Here is a 15,366-nt window from a genome sequence, read left to right on the forward strand (position 1 = left end):
AGAAATTGAAGAGAAGAACATAAATATATAAATATATATAATTAGTTTTGTTGTATAATTATCAATAATTAAGTGTATGAAATTACACGTAGAATAATAGAATAATAGAAAAATAAATTAAAAAAAGGAACAATAAAATCTCAAATTAAAATAAATTTTTATATTTAAGCATAATTTGACATTAAGATTATCAAGTAATAAGTAGTGAAAAAGATTATAGTAATATGCGATAATATTCTATCAATATCATCCGTGAATATTAAAATACCACCAATCCCATAATGGCAATCGTAACGACGTGCTTCATGCATTTTTCATGGAGTCCTCTACTTTTAATAAAGCATATTGTCGGCGTGAGCCATTGTTCGTGGAAATTCCATGTACATGCTTACGCTGCTAATATGCCGAAATCGCACGTATCGATTATGCAAGCGTGTTTCACATAGTTGCCCTTGCACGGTTGTAACCACATAATATAACGCTAAACGCGGAGCAGTAATATATGAACGACCACGATACATTATCAATTAATCAATTAATTAATCTATAATAATTTGTTTAAAATTTTGGGCTTTTAACTCACCGCGGTACGTAATGTAAAATAATATAACGTAATTGATGCGGAAAATGTGAGAGTAGATCGGAGATTTATTATTTTTTTACTCGAGCCTTTTCAAAAATGAATTATCCATTTGCTAAGACATTATCGAATAATACAAATAATTATTTAAATGCATCTATGCTTTAAAGTAAAAATGCCCTTTCTTCAAGTTCCTGCTAGACAGGTGTTATCACAATCTCATATTTATTTTCCACCGTATCAAAACATAGCACACGTTAATTAATTAACCATGAAAGGTTGATCACATGTAGCAGCGTTATCATGTCTGTGTTCTTTTTCATTATTTTGTATGCAATCTACTCGTGAGGATGGCATGCGCAGTGTGCGTGCATGCGTGAGAAACTTTATAAACGCACCGCGCACGTTCGTCACATAGTTGCGTTTATGTACTGCGCCAACGTCAATGTGCGACCATATTATGTACTGCAGGTCATCGGGTCAGTTACAAAGACGGTTTACGCTCGAAATGAGTTGCAAATTGATCGATAAAACGTTGAATTATTTTAGAGCGAGCCTCGCGAGCGTTTCCTCGCAATGCGAATTTGCTCGCGCCGTGAATTACTTACACATTGGGTGAAGAGAATTTCCGCTATTTAATTTTCGCTCTTTGCATTTGCTGACAGATAAAGCAAACTTTCATTTTAAAAAAATTTCACTAAACAAAAGGAGAATGTAGAAGGTACGAAATATAATCATTTCACTATTTATATACTTCATTGCGCTCAGGATTTTGCACGTTTAAATTGCGAACGGCTCGACATTGTACACATTCCTTGTTCGTTAAACACTTTGATTGTCACACCTCGAGCGGGGAAGAAAAAGGGAATTATTAATGCAAATATTTAGTTTACACAGAATATCCCGGAAATTGCATTTTCTTTTTCAATTACACAAACCTTTTTTTCAAAAAATTCGGAATTGTTCGACTTTGTGGACAACTCTACTCCAGTAGAAAGTCTCCTTTTATAATTGAATAGAATTGTTTTTCATAGTATAATTTTTAGTAGTAGATATCTTAATTAATTATAGCCACGGTACACAGACCGTGTGAAAATTTGTTTAAAACAAAAAGTAACAGAAAGTAAAAAGTTTCGTTAATTTACGGTAACCTAATTCGCCAAATCCATGCAAGTTTGACGTGAGATACGCCGCGATGCCCTTCCACCCCTCCCTCCCTACACCCCTCAGTTGCAACAGACGTCGTGTATATGAACTCTTTTTATATACTCGCCGCAAGTGTGTTTTGTCGGGCATGCACCCGGTCATAATCGCTCTCCATCGCGATGCCTTTATGCGATGCATCCAACGTTATTATGTGGCACGGACCACATAATATATAACGCAGCCACGAAGGGGAAGGGGAGTTTCGCGGTGGGAAGGGGGGTCAGTAGCAAAGATGGTGCACACCTAAGGACTGATCGATCACTTAACTGCTTTGTCGCTTCGTCACGGCGCAATTCTCCCGTGCTCCACTTTTCATCCAGGTCCGTGCTGGTCTCCACGTGCACGTCTCTCGCACGAGACGATTTTATCGCGCATATTCTGCACATAGGGTGTCCCAGGCCAATCGACGTTTTTTTTTCCCACTTTGATCTCCGGTATCTATGATTCTGAAGGAGCGCACGCGATCACTAGCTCGAAGATACCGTGTATATACATTTTTACGGACTGTCTGTCAAAAGTGGAGCCTACAGCAGCGGCCGAAACGGGAGGAGGGCAAAGCGATAGCGGAACACACGTTGGCGCATTTTTCAATACCGCGCGACGCGATATCGATGTCGCGAATTCGACGTAGTTGAAAAGCGAATCTCATTTACAGGGTGTAATAAAATAGTTAACAACTCGGAGTAACGTCGTGCCGTTAAGAGATACGCTCGTATTATTACGGTGCCTCGCACGAATGCAAACTTGCCGTCGTATTTCGAGCGTGACTGAGACGTTGCTAATTAGTAAATAGTCCTTACCGGCGGCGTCGTCGCATCTCGAGCGTCCGAAAGTACGAGGGCAATTCCGTAGGATGATTTACGCGGAAGTCCTAATTGAATTCTAAGCGGAGCGGAGCGCGTTCGATATATTTTTCGCGTTTTCTTATTACCTCGCAGTCACATATCGCTAACTATAACGTTATGATTTATATCCATAATGCGGTAACCGGAAGAACTGGCTCGTCCGCGTCGTTTCGAATGATTTATCCGGGATAATCGTCACGAGTGCACCAACGTAAATTCGTTTTAAGCTATCAGAGGTGCAACGTGCAACGGGTAAAGTGGAACGCCGGGCCAACTGGGTCACGCGCATTAAAAACAAAGCTACCGCCATTTGAAGAGAATCAGGGAAAGTATCTCCGTCCGCGACGGTAATACATTGTCGGAAAACGCTTGCGGCCACGCCATTGTCTTTAAGTAGGTAATGCATCGGGTGTCCGCCGCCGTCGTCGTATTTGTCGAATTAAAACTTCGCCTCGCGATGCATTAGTAGAAACGAATGGCCGACGAACTTGCCGGCGAAGTGAAACGTTTAATGGACCGATCTTTGCGCCGAGCAAGAACTTTGTCCGTCGATTTGTGACTTTGATTGCCCGACTTCCGTTTTTGTCGAATTAATCGCGCAAAGTCCGACGAATTCCAACGGTGAAGGTGTCCGCGGGCCTCTCTTCGTAATTAATATTAAACGATATTCATACAGTTTTGAAATCTATTAATGAAAGGCAAATAAATTACATTGCCGTGATCGTGATTACATTGCAGAAAATCTAATAAATGCTACTCTATATTTCTAAATCCGCCTGTCTATTATTGTTATATATCAATAATTCGAATTATACCGGAACTGTGTAGCTTTCACGCATGCTTTCCGCTGTGCTAACATCAAGCGACACCAAAGCGAAGAAATCCAACTAAATCTGGTATTTAAATGTCCTTACGACTTAGAAATATGTTCTCAATATAACATTAGATATTAATATAATATGTCTCAACGTTCTACGAGACACCCAGTATACCTTCCCGCAAGAGGTGTATCAAAAACTGCATTTACATTTTTCCGCATGCAGCTCACGCTTCACGCTTCGATAATTCATTCGAGCGCTTCTGCGCCATTTCGCTCTCCCGATCTCACAATTCTGTTTGGCTTGTTAACGATAACCCCGTGACCAATTCCGTGTATGTGTCACATGTTAACCTTCAATTAAATATCGTTCATGAATGAATTGACAATAATTGTTAAGGTCAAAATTTCAGCTCATTTAGTTTGAGTTTATTTGAATTCATTCGCACGAAGATGATCTACTACTGATTATCTCGTTGCATAATAATGCGGAAGTTGGCGAGATTTTAATTTACCTCGTGACAATTAAAACATCAAATTGATCAAAATGTGATATTAATCAACAGATATTTCCTTTTTTTTAAATTACGTCTTTAATTTTACAGCAAATGAATTTTATTTCACCATACTGAGGTATAAAATAAAATGATTGATGTTTACGTGAGACTCACGTCAGTGAAAAAATATTTTTCTCCTCTATCTCTCTATGACATGTTATAATATATAGCTCTAATTCTTATACAATATTTTATTCATCGATCGAGTCAATAAAGCAGGAAAACCGTGTTCGCAACAACAACTTGTGATGCGTCTACTCCTTCTCGAAATCTTATAGATCGTGCCAAGGAGGAAGGTAGACCGTTATCGATATTACGCTTCTTACTCGTTCGTCAATCCGTCAACTTGGCTATTTTTCATGGACTACTCGTCAACGGTGAGCGATGGGAGGGCGAAAATTCATTTTGCGGCGAATGGCCCAAACGTGCGAGGGTGCGCGCAGCTGAAGGTTTCTTTTTTTTTTCTCGGAAAATTGCCGCGAATGGCAAAACAACGAACAAGTGAATTTCCAACAAACAGACAAAGTTTTATGTAAAAAAAATATAACAGATCGCTCCGTCGCATATCAATAGTGATAAATGCGCACGTTTATTCTCCGGGAATGTCTGTCGAGATGTCAAAAATGAATTCATTCGACGACGTGACATTTTGTATTGCAGATTTGTTGCTTAGAATTTATTGTCCTAAAAATTACGGAAATATCTTTAGAAGTAATAACGAAAGTATAAATTATAAAAATGTTATATAAATAATGAGTTAGTTTTGATAATTAGAATTAGATTTTGTCACAAAACTTTTTAAATATTTTTAATATCTTGATAAAACCTAAGATAAATATCTCATTGTATATAATTCATAAAAAAATAAAATGTGTATGTATAAAATGTATATAAAATAATTGTAAGTTACATTGTATTAATAAAATAAAACCACCAATTACTCATAAATATATACTGGCACAATGGACAAACTGTGGCAAAATGTCGGAAAAGAAGGAAAAATAACTTATAGTTAATGGAGCTGTTACAATGCCGTGATAATTCATAAACTTAAAAAATAAATAAATAAAAAATAAAAAATACACGGAACAGTAAATTACAAGAAGTTGTACGGTGATAAGTTAATTTCGCGAATAAATGTAAATTCCACTGACGCGTAAACGAGAATGAAAGTGTATTGGTTTATATACATCGTGCAAAGAGGGGCCTTCGAAAAAAACGCTCAAAAATCAAGTTTATCTTACAAACAATATTTTGCAAGTCGGCATTTTTAAATAAACACGGTACTGCCAGCATTACGCTGGCGATAGAAGAGAATTTCCGCTGTAACGCGCGGTTAGCTCCGAAAAGCTGCCATGTCAGTGTGAATATTTCACACCTTCCACAACAAAAATATTAACTTTCTCCTCCAGCCCAGATTACAGGACTACTACGTGCTCTAAGTTCATAAATAGAGTTAAAATTTAAGTAAAAATTTATAATACATGATAAATCGATTTCTCACGTATATAGAGATGTTTTATTACAGAAACGTATTAGATTTAAATCTCAAAATTAAATCCTAAAATTTTTCTGGCAATTATAATTACAGAGAGAGATGTTTTTGGAAGAGAAATTTTTAGATTATGCACTGATAGAAAAATGTGTTGTATATTTATGACTATAATTGCGAAGTAAAATAATTATAATTAGGAATATCATTTTTATAGTAATTATTACTATAATATTCATCATGCAATATTTTAAAGATATATAATTTATAGTGCATTTTTTCGTAGCTGGCATTACTATACGATTACTAAATTATCACATTTTGCTATCGGTGTGGATTTAGATATTCTAGCAATTACAAAATCAGTGAAATCTTTTCAACCAACATATTTTTGCATAGATATGTATGCGTTACGCTAACGCGTACCAAACGGATTCGCAAAAGCTGAATTATACCTTGTCGTAACGACTGACGTCATTCGAATAATTCTATTGGCAGAACTCTCGTGGGACAGTGCTTTGCTCGCGATGATTCATCACCGTTTTATTCAAAGATTAATCGCGATCCGCACGGAAGATACATCCCATCTAACGTTCCGCGCGAATGCAACCGCGTACTTTATGTTCCCGCGTGGGATCAAAGGAAGAGCAAATAGTTTAGTAGACACATTACTTCCCATGCGATCGTCGTGAATTAATGTTTCAGGCAAACGCATACACGCTATCGCGTTTCCATACTACGTCGATGACTTCGGGGCATACAAACTTGCGAAGAGCACCCGTATATCCCACAAGTTCAAGTGCAAATGCAAACCACTATCCATGTTATACGCGAGGAAACGCAACGCTTCCGGCGACACTTCCATTAAAATAAAATTGCGTGATAATGATATGGATAATAATCGGATATTATCAGAGGATTAAAAGTATTTTACACGTACTGATATAATATTGATATAGTATTGAAAAAGAATCGGAAACTCGTGAATAAGATAATATACATATATCCAAAAATTAATGAATATGTATGAAGATCTTATTTTATATCAAATTCTCATTTTTATCTCAATATTTTTTCGCAGACTGATATGTAAGCATTAAGTTTTAAATAGAACAATAAAATTTTAACAGAACAATGAAAAATGTAAGATGATGACAAAACAATAAAAAATAAAATATTTAGGTAAAATAGATTACAAGTGTTTTAAAGCACTACAATAACAGAAGTATAAAATTAAATGAAGCTAAAGGTACAATATGCATCACGTATCATTATGTATCAGTATGTATCATTAATCTAACTAAAATACCACTGCTATGTACATATACTTGATTTTGTGTTAGTTGGGTTATTCTTTAATTTCTATAAAATCTTTACTTAGTATTTTATAATGCAATTCAATTATTTTATTGTCCATTAATTGTTTTAAAGATCTTTTTTCATATAAAAATGTTTATCGTCCTATTTGAAACATTTTTTTTTTCAGGAGAGATAAAAAATGTCTCAAAATTTTTAGAGAAGTTTGAAATTTACCCCAAAATACTTCATATATATATATATATATTTTTTAAATCAATTCTAAAATACTTGATTTTAAAATATTATTAAAGTACACATCTCTTTTATACAAATTAATCTAAATGTAAATGCAACTAAAAGACGTGGTTCTATTGTTCAGATATTCTTACATTTATTGAGAATATAACAGTAGATATAGCAGTAAATCCTTTTAAATACAACTCCGTAGTTGTGTAGTAAATCAGAGTGATTCATCGTGCAAGAGAAAGCTAATTCATTGGCCACCGAAACAATCAATCGACGATTTACGTGTGTGTTTGGCTAAATGATTTTCAGTCTACTTTCACACACGCGCATTTCCCATCGTCTAGTTTTATATCGACGAGCATTAATGGGAATTGGAAACATAGCGAATTTAAACGGAACAGTTAAAAGAATGGTCGAAGTAACTATAGCACCATAAAAAGATAGAAATTCAGGACTAATGCACAAATTTTAGAAAACTAAAAAGAAACACTAATTCACAAAAACATAAATTCCATCATTAACAACTTAAAGCAAGAAACGTCACAATAAATTTAATCATTTAATCATCCAATCATAAAAAATTCATAAGATAAAGTATGTCAAAAGTCTACGATATTTATCTTACAAATGTTTCTTAAATCTTTTGCCGTCAATCTGCATTAAAAAATATTATAAAATGTTTTTAGACAATAAAAATTCTATAAATGTTAGTTTTAAATACATTGATTCATTTTATCTATTTTTTTAAAGTTTCTACATCTTTCTGCACGGAGTCAGAAAACATTGCAATTATCTTCCTTGAAAATAAACTTATATCCTCAACATACGTGTTTTCCGTGTTCATAAATCATGCACGATAACTGTAAAGCATTGAAGTAGTGCAGCAGACTGCATTCCGGAGGTAAGAATCGTTGAAGGACAATCTGAAGCTGCAGGGTGTCACTTGCGATAGAACATCTGTTTCTTAGTGCACTTAACGAAATCCCGTGGTCTATGAGTGGTACCAAATTGTCGCACCGACTGACAAAAAAAGCGCCTCCTCCGGAATGTTTGTCCCTCTTAACCCCGAGGTTCGAACACGTCGCAGTATGCGAAGATAACCGGAATTTCTATATAGAAATTTTATGATCCTCGCGCATCGGTCATCTATCCCTGCCATAGTTGTTTATTTCACTAGATCTTTTGTAATCCGAAAAAAGAAGAGAACATTTTTTTCAACATTGCAATTAATTTTAAATAAATTCATATTAATTAGTATAAGTATTATTTATCATTTTAATAAATTAATGTAAATTCATTTGAAATACTATTGATGTAAAAATCTAGAATCACTGTAATGTTCCGTAATTCTCATTACGCTTATCATTCTCAACTAATTTTATGATTCATTTGTAAATATTACGATTATAATATGATTGCATAAAGCTTATGGTATGGAATGCATGATTATTAATTTGAATAACCGTTTGACGTTATTGTATGAATAATTTTATAATTTATTAACCCTAGTAATTTCTGATTGTTGTGTATTCTTATATGTATTCTATTCTATATGTGTGTAATTCCATATGTGTTATTTACTATATTTGTTGTGAACGTCCGTCATTAACCGAATTGTCATAAAGTAATCAGAATATTCATAGATTATTCAGACTTGTCATAGATTAAATTTTATATTCTGCCAAAATTATTTTAAAGTTATTAAATTTTTCTGCCACCTTTATTTGACTCTGTAATCATTTTCAACCGGCGTGCTTGTTTATTAAACATCATGTAATGTTCTAGTAAAAACAGAAATTATCTATTTTTTGTACAACTAGCACTTAATAACAGGAACGGAATAATGGAATACAGGCTGACGTTTCTCGGATGGGTGTGCATGCGAAAAAGCAATTTTCGACCATTTTCCGGATGGGAATAAGCCGTGATGAGACTGATTCGGATCGCTAGTCGGAGCAGTGGAACAAACGATCCTAAGTATGTTAAGCGCATTTCGTTCGTTTCGATACGATACTGGGATCGCCGGTAATCGAATCTCTTTTCGTTTGCGCAATTTTCTGCCTTCCGTCGATTCGCATCCTCTCAATTAGATGTTAATGGTCAAGTTTCTTTCTCAGATCTTGGAAAGATCACGCAAGAGGTATGCGCCTTGAAGATATATCAATTTATATACAATTTATATATCAAGATATATCAATTTATTTTATCAATTGTATTATTTTATATTGTGCTTACTAACGGTTTTTTTAATAAGCAAAAGAAATTTTATAAATATGATGGCTTAATATAAATTTTTACTAAACTGTCATATCTGCAATAAAGAACAAATGTGATATTTGTAAAAATACGCAATTCCATGAAAATTACTGTCAGATAACTTGGCTCTCTTTTTAAAAAAGAACAATAATGTGTTTTATTAGTTTAACGAATCCGATCCATTTCAAATAATGACATAATTATTAATAAGAGAATTATTTGTATTAATTAAAGCACGTGTAATAATAACCGATCCGCATACAAGTTGGTCATCACTTCCTAAGATTCGTTACCGCACTAGCGACCGCCGAAATTGATTGCTGGACTACGCGAGATGACCCGCAAATTTTAGGCCACCGTCATAGATACTGCAACGAGGCAGGAGTGTGAGAGTGATGGTATTCGGTAGAGAAAAGGGGCGGACGCTTGTATATGCAAACGCATATAAAGGAGATATTCAATTAATATGGCATAAATAACGTTTGAAGCGGGGAATGAGAAAGAGAGAGGCAGGGAAATAGAGATATAGATATATCGTGAGACAGAGAAGTTATGCGGTGTAGTGGGAGAAGTGTGATGCTTCGCGCCGCTTAATGCATGACAAAATGAGTTTACACTGGCCGCGAGAAGGGATGGCAACGGAGATTGGTATAGTGGGACACACACATAGAAGAGGGAGGGGAAGGGGGAGTTCGGCAAAACAGATATACGATGGCGAACGTAGACTGGGGGATGGGAAAAGGAAGGTCGGAAAGAGAGAGAGGGTAGATTCGACTGCATAGGCGACTTGGAGCGGCGCCAAAGGCAATATGCATTAGCCATCGCGTATTTTGAAATTCAAGCCAAAGCAGATTAAATTCTACGCCGGTCCTCTGTCCGGCCCGTCAACGGTTCTTCACCCGCCATTCTTTCCCCCTTCCCGCCCCGCCAGCCTTGCACTACCCCTGTTCATCCTATCCTGACCGTTCGTGTCGTGTTTGCCGATACATAATGAATGTCGATCCGCCGACATGCCTAAGCTTTTATGGTATCTCGATCGACGAACACGCGCCGGAATGCGGCCGCCAGGTCAGGTTTTGGTTGCGGGTAATGCGCACGTAAATTCACCAATAGCGTACCTAATCGGTCCAATTGAATTAGGGTTTCATTAGAAATTTGTGAGAAAGGGATGCGACCGCAATTACAGCGATCGAATGACAGAATTGTGACGGAGATAATGCGGGTATGTAAGTAAAAAATTTAAAAAAATATTTTTCTAAAAATCATTTTTCATGTAAAAATTACTTTTTAAAATATGTGAATGTTCCTAAAATATCCTACAATCGTGTAATCAATGTTTCCACATTTAATATCATGAAACTAATTAATTTATTTTGATACTATGCATATTCATCATTATACGATTATTATATATATATAATAAAGTAATTAATTTACTTTATTAATCGCTAACAAAATTATAAACAAAAAGTTTATAATATTAAATTTGAACATAAAATTTTATTTATAAAGTACAATAATTGTCACTTTTTTTTATTTTAATTTATTCGTAGCTTAATAAGCAAGTATGTTTAAGAATGTCATGTTACAATGAAATTGTACAACATGATGCACTAGGAAGATTCCTGATTAAACCAACGATATTGCTGCTGTTCATGATACTTCAATCATCTAACCTATCGTGTGCAGTTAGCGCATAAAGGAAAGGGTCAGATTTTGGTTAGTTTATCAGTTAACAATATCCAGATCAATTTCCTTATAGTTGCATTCTAAGCGATTATTAACACAAACTGCATCACTAGTTTCTCCTGCAAAGTTGTAAAGGTTAATCTGATCAAACAATAGGTAATATCGTTAGCATTCATTACCTTTCATTATCATAGTTATCGTCACTTTAATGTTAAAATGTAAATTAATAAAACTTAAGCATAATTACTAATTATATGCGAAATTGAATTAAAGAATGTAGAATTATTTCAAGTAAAGAAACAATATTAAATTTGTTGTATTCGGTGTTGGATTAATATCTCCACCAATGTTTATGACGTGCGCTGACGTCACACAGCTTCATATTTTATACTTCCGCTATCTATATCCGATGCAAAAGATACTTCCCTATCAACCTATGAATGAAGTATACTCTCGGCAGATTTGATTTATACATTAGTTTGCGATGTAGCCTCTATAGTTTATTTAATATTTAATATGATGCATACGGGAACGTTAAAGGACGTCAAGTGCGAGTGTACGCATGCGGGAATGCGCAAACCGACGACGTAGAGCACGTTAAAATAGGCTAGTCTGTAACGAGTAATCGATCATTCGTCCACAAAGAGCTTTTCTGGTTTGACTATCATTGACAGACTTCTATGGTCAATCTCAATATCGTGTAAAACGCGGCCGATGATTATTCGCACCGATTTCAGTTGGTTGCACTTTAACCCGTTGATTGTTGGATTTGCGATCTCTAGTTTGCGATCTCTCATTAATAATTACATTTTGAAATAACAAATTGCGGATTTCAGAACAACAACGATATATTGCAGCGACGATACCTCATACCGGAACGTTCGTAATATGCAATTCCGAATACAACTGCTCCATGTCATTCCCCATCCTTTCCTTTGGCTACCCTCAGTTCCTCACAAAACCCGCCTATCTACCCCGCGGGTCCTCGTCTCAGTCGACGAAGATTAAGTGGTTTTCGAGCCTTGCGGGCGCGAACAGTACCCGAGATAGCGCGGATACAATCGAGCAGCTGAAATTCATTTCACATGCAACGGACGCGATAGATATATGATGTAATAAATTATAACGTATGAATGACAGCGGAACAAGGTAGATGCATCATGCAAGGATCTTCTCCTTTGCTGTTGGCAAACATCTCAATTTTTGATGTTTTGTTTTCAAGATGCATGGATAAACTTATCGCGATTCCGTGAATAAGTTAATTCAACAGCAATCATCACTCACTCGCGAAAATTTACTCGCCAAAACATTAAGCGTGATTAATTCGCGCGTTTTTACTAATTAAAACACAACATTCCGCGGATGTTATATTTGTAAATAAAAATCTGCCGGTTACATGCGCAGATAGACAGATTTTGATCATATAAATCTCACGAAATACATGTATTGTATTATTAATGAGTCGATACATCACGGTTTTTCATTGCTCGATATGAGTTACTCGATCTGTCAAATCATTTTCTAATTCGTCTTCATCGTGTAAACGACAAGCAAATAACATTCAGGGGAGTATCAAAGTGTAACGTAAAATAAACATGATTGCAAAAGTAAATAAAAGAATAGTCTTTGCTCGCAAACATCGTGAAACTATAATTTATAATTTCTAATCTCTATTGCTTTCTTTAGATAAATAAATCGTACGATATCTATCTTATATCTAATCTGTTCTTTCGATATGTAACCGTCATCTCGCTTAGCCCTTAATAATGTGAACTGACAATCAACGATAACTTAACTATCGATCCAGCCATCTTGATACGCTTATGAGTCGTTGATCATGAAAGTTAAATACGCAGATTTATCTCTACTTGTTCATAAGCAGTTATTGTGCTTGCGTTTTCCGATATTCGCTGTGACAAACGCACGAAGAATAATGACTACGGATAACGAATACGAACTACAGAGCGTCTCATGCATGATTCTGCTTAATCACCCGAATCTCATCACACAAATAACAAAACAATCTTACACAACAAAGCGCACGATATGCTATACATAACAAATACATTGTATGTCAATTGTTACGAAATATTTTATGTATTATAATATAAATGCCGTTTATTATAGTCTTCTCTTAAAAAAACTAACTTCAATAAGTTATTATCTCATTTAAGTTTAGTTTCCAATTTCCAGATTTATTAGTATTTTCTGAAGTAATGATTAATTCCTCTCAGTTAAAAGCATTTTAAAAGCTTATTGAGAGCAGAGATATATTTATCTCTGATTTAAATCCTAATTTAAATATACATGTGTATCTATGTGCGTATTAAATGTTTTTCAAGAAAAAATTAAAAATATTACAAAATACTAACATTTTTTAAAACACATGTACATTCTTATGTTTTAGAATAATTATTAAATTAGTTTTACTATTTTAATTAAAATTAAGTTAAATATTAAAATTTAACACGTAAATCTAACATGTAAATTGTAAGTGTTGTTCGAATTTAATTTTCCTAAAAGTTTCATTTTAATTTAGTCAAATTTGTGGCATCTAAATTAAAAATATATTAAAATAAAAATAAAAATAAAGATAAATATTATAATTAGAATATTATAACACACAAATAAAATTATATTGTATATTGTTAAAATTGCTAATAACATATTTTAAGAATAAGAAATTTGAAATATTTTATAGAACTACTATCTCTCCCCCCCCTCTCAAGTTTACTTTCAGATGGTTTACAAATCATTTTATTGGCTAAAAGAATTTGAGAATAAACTTAAAAAAGCCTTAAATTGAATATAAGACATGACTATGAATATAGGTATAAATTTTGTAAAAATTATAATATGTACAAGTATGTACATTTTCGAGATCTTTGTATATTTAATGTTTCTTGCGACATATTATAATATAAAGAATGACATTTTTTAAGTATTAGAATTATCAGAACAGTTATAAAATTTGTTTCTATAAAAAATTGAAATTTATAATAAATATATTTCACATATGCATGTATTTGTGTGTGTATGACTGTCTCATTTTTACTTTCCTTAAAAGCTAAATTTTAATTCACATTTTTGGCATAAAAATCGGATAAATATTAAAAAGTTGATGTATCTATCGACACCAATAATAGTTGTGAAAAGCCAGAATATTGCCCACAACGTACTATCCGGTACAGAAATTGGCGGTTGTGGTAATTGCGAGATATTGAAAATAGGTCGTTTCCGATAGTCTGACAAGAGTTATTCCGTATTAATCTGTCGGGAAATACGATTGCCAATCCACTGGTTTGGGTTTGGTTAAGTTTAATGGTATACAACGAACCGCGGTCTTGTCTATCAAGAGAAAATGAATGCTACTCGAATATATTAAATACATATGTAAATATGTAACAGCAAACTGTACTTTGCCTCAAATTAATAAAATTATTAAAAACATATGCGCTATTAACGTTATCAAAAATTATCAATGCAATATTTTTGATAATATTTCAGTAATTTCTCTTATCGTGAACAACGCATTAATAATCATTAATAATTGTACTAATAATCAGCGTGCGTTTATCCATAATTGATTGCAAAGCCAGAATTAAACTTCGCTAGAATATTTAAAGTTTACAGCATGCTACTTAAAAGCGTGTACCTAGGTCTTATTAAAGTTTAAAAGCCCTTTCGCATAACTATGCATCAGAAAACGTCTTTTTCTGCTCCTCCCCGCTTTTTAACTTTTATCTTTTACCTCTCTTCTCCGTTAAAGGGTTGAGCCTTTGGGAAGAAGTGAAAGAATAATTTCAACGTATAACCCGGGATCATTTCTCACTCCGAAACACCGCGAGAATCACGGGTGTGGAACGATCTTCCCGGGAACATCTTCGCGAACTATCTCAAGGGAAAAGACTCAGCCAAATGCCAGGCAATAACGCGTTTACATCGACGGAAGTAACGTCTCACGAATGAGTCTCAAATCGACAATGGCTTTGCCGCCATTGGCGAACGAAATGGCAGTTTAATTCAGAGGGCCCTGCCGTGCGACGGCAATTGTCGCGATTGCAGTTTCTAATTATTGCCATTGACCCGTCGCGCTGCGACAAAGCAAACCGGGTGAAAATGCGAAGATTAACAAAATGTAGTGGAAGCGTAAACGTGTACGGAATGCGAAATTTGAAATTCCCTCTCTCTCCAAACGCTCGGGGCGGCACCGCAACATTTGTTTGAACAACCATAAATTACCCGTGTTAATTTTTCGTAATTAATGATCGCAAATATATCAACAGTTAACAATGATAACTGGCAATCGTGATTCTTGCGTGCGAACTGGAATTTTAGTATTTATCTTCTAAATCTAAATTAACGATGTGTGTGTATGT

At 34.6% G+C, this 15,366-nt stretch overlaps 1 protein-coding gene across 2 annotated transcripts in view; it reads left to right on the top strand.

Moving 5' to 3' along the window:
• Nucleotides 1-15,366, top strand: part of LOC105836320 (neuronal acetylcholine receptor subunit alpha-7) — a 197,484-nt gene that overhangs the window by 149,719 nt on the left and 32,399 nt on the right. The gene's annotated exons all lie outside the window — the stretch shown is intronic.

The sequence above is a fragment of the Monomorium pharaonis genome, chromosome 9 (genome assembly GCF_013373865.1).
Source record: "Monomorium pharaonis isolate MP-MQ-018 chromosome 9, ASM1337386v2, whole genome shotgun sequence".
NCBI lineage: Eukaryota > Metazoa > Arthropoda > Insecta > Hymenoptera > Formicidae > Monomorium > Monomorium pharaonis.